This window comes from Callithrix jacchus, chromosome 22, assembly GCF_049354715.1.
Source record: "Callithrix jacchus isolate 240 chromosome 22, calJac240_pri, whole genome shotgun sequence".
Classification (NCBI taxonomy): Eukaryota; Metazoa; Chordata; class Mammalia; order Primates; family Cebidae; genus Callithrix; species Callithrix jacchus.
In genome coordinates, this window is record NC_133523.1 from 21022779 (window position 1) to 21029197 (window position 6419).

Below are 6419 nucleotides of genomic sequence, written 5' to 3' on the forward strand. Positions count from 1 at the left end.
TGTCTGGGTGTTAAGATCTCTTATTATTACATTAATCCTTTTACCCTTGTATCCTTGTAGCTTTGAAATCTATTTTATTAATTGTGAGAATTGTAACTCCTGCTTTTTATTTATTTATTTTTGCTCTCCGTTTAATTGGTAAGTTTTTTTCCAACCCTTTATTTTGAGTCTTTGTATATCTTTAGATATACCGTTAGATTTTGTCTGTATCTTTTGATTGGGGAATTTAGTCGATTTAAATTTAGGGTTACTGCCATTTGATATTAACTGGCTATTTTATCCTTTCGTTGATGTAAATTCTTCTTTATGTTAATGCTCTTTACTTTTTGGTGTATTTTTAGAAAGGCTCATACTGGTTGTTCCTTTCTGTGTATAATGTTTCTTTAGAAGTTCTTGTAAAGCAGGCCTGGTGGTAATAAAATCTCTGAGTACTTGCTTGTTCCTAAAAGATTTTATTTTTCCTTCAATTATAAAGCTTAAATTGGCAGGATATGAAATTCTGGGCTGAAAGTTCTGTTCTTTAAGGATGTTGAATATTGGCCCCCACTCTCTTCTAGCTTGTAGGGTTTCCACTGAGAGATCTGCTGTAAGCCTAATAGGCTTCCCTTTATGGGTAACCTGATCTTTCCTTCTGGCTGCCCTTAATATTTTCTCCTTCGTTTCGATCCTGGTGAATCTAACGATTATGTGCCTTGGGGTTGGTTTTCTTGAGGAATATCTTTGTGGTGTTCTCTATATTGCCTGGGGTTGAATAGTGTCCTGCTTTGCTAAATTAGGAAAATTTTCCTGGATAATATCCTGAAGAATATTTTCCAGCTTGAATTCATTCTCTCCATCACATTCAGGTACATCAATCAAACGTATATTAGGTCTTTTCACATAGTCCCATATTTCTTGGAGACTTTGCTCATTCCTTTTTATCCTTTTTTCTCCATTCTTGTCTTGTCGTTTTATTTCATTGAGTTGGTCTTCAACCTCTGATATCCTGTCTTCTGCTTGATCCATTCGGCTATTTAAGCTTGTACATATTTCACTGAGTTCTCATGTTGTATTTTTCAACTCCATAAGATCATTTGTATTCCTCTCTATATTGTCTATTCTTTTCATCATTTCATCGAACCTTTTTTCAAAGTTCTTAGTTTCTTTACATTGGGTTAGAACAAGTTCCTTTAACTCCCAGAAGTTTCTCATCATCCACCTTTTAAAGCCTATTTCAGATAATGGAACACAGTCTTTTTCCATCAGGACTTGTTCCGTTACTGATGAGTCCTTTTCCATCAGGGCTTGTTCGGTTGCTGATGAGTCCTTTTCCATCAGGGCTTGTTCTGTTGCTGATGGGTTCTGATTTTGGGTATACTCGGCCTTCTTAGGCTGTTTTTTTCCCTTCATTGTAGATGAAGCGCCTTTCTACTTAGGTTTCTGAGTCGACGTCCGACTTATTGATTCCCAGTGCTGGGATCGAGCAACCCACTGTGGCGGCCTAAATAGCAGTGATAAGACTGATGGTGCTCTTCTGCCCTGGAATCTCTGGTCTGGCGTCCCTCTTGAGTCCTCAACAAGCGGCTCTGACTTCCCGGAGCTCCAAACTCCGGTCAGTAGGGGAAGCAGTCCCGTTGGCTCTGCATGAAGAGCTGCTGCGCCGAGGCGCCAGCAAAACCGCTGCGGCGGCCACAAGAGTCGCGCTGGCGACCCGTGGGGCTCCTCCACTGGGAATCGGCTGATCCGTGAGTGACGAAAATTCATCTAAAAGTGTGGCGTCGTCTCATTCTCTGAGCTTTCACTGGGAGCTACAATCCTGAGCTGTTAGTGATCGGCCGTCTCGGATCGGTCTCGGTAAGGTCATTCTTACTGGAGAAAACTTCCACAAGTATAAACAACGCTTCAAAACTCTTACGTAACGCTCACACCTTATTGTGCAGGAAAGCATTTATACTTGAGAACAAATGTACAACTATAAAGATAGTTAAAAAGTGGTTAATATCTGCTCACATTCTTACTGTACATGAAAGACTTTATACTTAAAAGCATTAAAAGTGCTATTCTCTCAAAACATTCTTCAGTCTTTCAAGTGCTGGGGAGCATTTATTTCAAAGACAGACTTTACAAGTATAAAGAAAGTTGTAGTACCTTTACTTGTAGCAGATTTTGTTATTTTGTATTAGAGGCAAACCCTGAAGCAATTGCTCTAACTTTGTTCAATATCAGAGAATATATAAAAAACTATGGGAATATAATAACTTAGGGGAAAAAAACATTTATTTAAAAGCTAAAGCTTAGAAAATTCCAGCTACTTTATACTAAAACGTATTTTTGCAGATTGAGTAGGAAAAAAAATTTAATCAAAAATTAAGTCTATGTAAATATCAAACAATTGAAAATAATTAAGGCACTGACACTTCAGTCGTTACACTAAACCAGTATTCTGAGTCTAGAAAATCATCCAGAACTAAAGTTGGTAGAAAAACTACGTAACTTTAAAAGATTAGAAACTTTTTTGAAGAGTTATAATTACAAATTTACTTTTTTTGGAAAGAGTACAGATTTTTTCAAAAGCAAATAATGTGGTAGTTAACTCTGTAATTGCTTCATAGTAAAAGTATTGTAATTAACTCTCAAATTACTTCATGCTAATGAAATCTTTCTTTTTTGTGACAGTTTCACTCTGTCACCCAGGCTGGGGTGCAGTGGTGTGATCTCAGCTCACTGCAACCTCCAACTTCCGGGTTCAAGTGACACAATTGCCTCAGCCTCCCTAGTAGCTGGGATTACGGGCACATACCACCACACCTGGCTAGGTTTTGTATTTTTAGTAGAGATGGAATTTTGCCATATTGGCCAGGTTGTTCTCAAACTCGTGACCTCAAGTGATCTGCCCAGCTTAGCCTCCAAAAGTGCTGGGATTACAGGTGTTAGCCACTCTGCCAGGCCCATCCTGTTTCTTTATTCCTATCATATTCATACATAAAAGCATGTGACCAGTTATTGCTGCATCAAACATATGAGATTTTTTTTATTAGGTGAGCATTTATGACCTCTTTAATGAAAGAGTGAGTACATTAAAATGTGAGATGCATGATGAAATTCCAAGTAAAAAGGTTCTTTGTGGTCAACTTACAATATTGAATGATGCATGAGGTAAGTGTGCAGAGTAATATTCTTGTGCATTATATTAAGAGACAAATATTTTTAGTTTTAGTTAAAATTAAATTGGCCTGGTGCAGTGGCTCACATCGGTAACTGTGGCACTTTGAAAGACTGACGGGTGAATCACTAGGTCAGGAGTTCAAGACCAGCCTGGCCAATGTGGTGAAACCCCATCTCTACTAAATACAAAAATTAGTAGGGTTTGGTGATGCATACCTGTAGTCCCAGGTACTCGGGAAGCTGAGGCAGAAGAATCCCTCGAACACAGGAGGCGGAGGTTGCAGTGAGCCGAGATTGTGCCACTGTACTCCAGACGGGGTGACAGAGCAAGACTCCATTTCAAAATAAAATTTCACTAATTGTACTTTTATAAAACAAAATGTAGTATGTGTCAACAATTTCAGATTATGTGTGAACTTAATTTCTTGTCAACATTTTTCACATGTTAAATATTGTGCATTAAAGTAATTGTTATTATTCCACTTTCTTTAACCTAGTCCCCTTACTCAAGGCTGTAAGTAAAAGATGGTAAGAATACACTATTTGGTTAAATAATGGACTGACACCTCTAATAATCTTTTTTGCCAATGGCTTAAAACTGCACATAAGGAATATTATTCCTGTAGGTAAAATTCTTCTTCTTTTTTTACATTTAAATTTACTTGTGTTAATTTTTGTGGGTACATAATATTTGTTATATATACATATTCTGATAGATGCATACAATATATAATCACACTAAGTTAAATGAGGTGTTCATCACCTCTAGAATTCATTTTTTTTGCATTACAGTCAATTCAGTTCTACACTTTTAGTTATTTTTAACTACAATTTATTATTGACTACAGAATCATTTTTGTAATACTAAAAGTTATATACAACCATAAATACAATTTACGCACATGAGTCCTGAATAAATACTTTTTAAAATGTCTTATATATTTTTCTTTGAATATGTGGCCTGTATGTTTGCAAACACACAGACTTTTAGTTTTCATTTACATGGAGTTAAACATACACACCTGTTTGTCTAAATGTAAACCTTAGGCATAACAAATTACGTGAGTATGAGTTTGTAACTATTTTCAGAATAAAAAATCAATATTGGAAGAAGACAAATTATTTTAATGAGGTGTCTAATTTTGTATTATTTTTATTATTTTTGAGACAAAATCTCACTCTGTTGCCCAGGCTGGAGTGCAGTGGCATGATGTCAGCTAGCTACAACCTCCGCCTCCTGGATTCAAGCAGTTCTTCTCTCTCAGTCTCCCCAGCAGCTGAGACCACAGGTGTAGGCCACCACACCTGGATAATTTTTGTATTTTTAGTACAAATAAGGTTTCACCATATTGATAAGGCTTGTCTTGAACTCCTGACCTCAGGTGAATCCACCCATCTTGGACTCTCAAAGTGCTGGGATTACAAGTGTGAGCCAGCACACCCAGCCAGATGTTTGATATTTTAGAAAACAAAAATCCTCCAAAATGCTGAATGCAAATCAATACTTTCTTTTTTTAAAAAAATGATTCAGTCCCTGTAGAGACTGCCAAAAATGGCAGTGTCAGCTATATTTCACCTCATTCTAGCAGGCTATTAGGAAAAGTTCTCAGTTAGCAATAATTGTGCCTCGGATAAACCTCGTTGACTACAATACCACCATTGTGCAAAACTGCCAATATATACTTTCTACGTTGTATTGAATTGATTACTGTAATATATTGCAGCTTACGGTTCAGAATCTCCCCACTCAAATTCTCTGTTTTTACTTGCCTGGTACTTATGCTAGACCCATGACTTCCTTGTTTCTTACATATATATATTTTTTTATAATTTACAAAGTACTAAGTATGTGAGCTGCTATGTGATTATAAGAATGATTTTAATAAAATTTAGTCATGGGCCAGGCACAGTGGCTCACACCTGTGATGTCAGCACTTTGGGAGGCCGCGGTGAGCGTATCAACTAAGGTCAGGATTTTGAGATCAGCCTGGCAAAAAAGATGAAACCTTGTGTCTGCTAAAAATGCAAAACTTAGTGAGGCATGGTGGTGCACCCCTGTAATCCCAGCTACTGCGGAGGCTGAGGCAGGAGAATAGCTTTAACCCGGGAGATGGAGGTTGCAGTGAGCCAAGGTGGCACCACTATACTCCAGGCTGGGTGATAGAGGAAGACTCTTTCTCAATAAATAAATAAATAAATTTAAGTTATGCACACAAAATAATTTTAGCTATAATTCCAAAATTAGTGTATTAAAGTTTATTTAGTTGGAACATTCAATTTTGTTCTTTTATTTGGAGAACCCTGTATAAGCCTACTTTTCTTATGTTACCGTTTGCACTTTTTATAATGGACAGAAGTAATTTTATTTAGAGATTGGGTCAGTTTTTTTAGATAAGTATTATGGAAGCTTCATAAGTCATGAGCATGTTGTTATAATAAATGTAGCAGTGCTTGCTGTGTAACAGATGCCCTAAATATTCCTGTTTTAGTTTGTAACTTCAAGTCAGAGGAAGAAAAAAATATCAAAGGTAAACAAATAAGATTGATTATTCATGTGGAGAGGACTTTTGTTCAGGCTGCAAAGCTGAATTTTACTGAATTAAAAAAATGAGCTTTATTTTCTACTTATCTTAAGTTTTGTTTGTTTTATGTGTATTTCAGCCATGTATACATCATAGCCCTTCTTTTTCTGTGTTATTGCTACTGTTTTCCCACTGTTTTCTTCATGCTATGTCATTTCACCTGGTATTCTGTGGGTTTTGATGAGATCTTTGGTATTTTTTAATGCCCTGAAAAACTTGTTTCAACTGGAGAGTTTGCTTATAAATATAGCTTTCAGATCATTTAAGATAAAAGCATACACTGTCCACAGGTGAGAGGGGTAAATCAGTTAGCATGGTGCCTCATTGTAAACAGAAAGGCTTACTAGATTCTTACCCGAAGTGTGACAAATGCAAAGTTTGCTAGAAAATATATCATAGAAATTAAAATTTTAAGAGTTTATGGTAAGTGAACCATATTAAATTTTATTTATTTTATTCTTTTAGACTTGCTCTGTCACCTAGGCTGGAGTGCAGTGGCATGATCTGGACTTATTGAAACCTACATCTCCAGCAATTCTTTCACCTCAGCCTCCTGAGTAGCTGGAATTACAGGCACCCACCATCATGCCTGGCTACTTTTTATATTTTTGTAGAGAGGGGGTTTCACCTTGTTGGCCACGCTGGTCTTGAGCTTCTGATCTCAGGTGATCTGCCTGCCTCGAACTCCCAAAG

At 36.8% G+C, this 6419-nt stretch overlaps 1 non-coding gene across 1 annotated transcript; it reads right to left on the reverse strand.

Moving 5' to 3' along the window:
* Positions 1-4675: 4675 nt before the first annotated feature.
* LOC118150414 (U4 spliceosomal RNA) lies at positions 4676-4815 on the reverse strand. Its single transcript, XR_004738512.3, has one exon. It is a non-coding gene; the product is annotated as a U4 spliceosomal RNA (small nuclear RNA).
* Positions 4816-6419: the final 1604 nt, after the last annotated feature.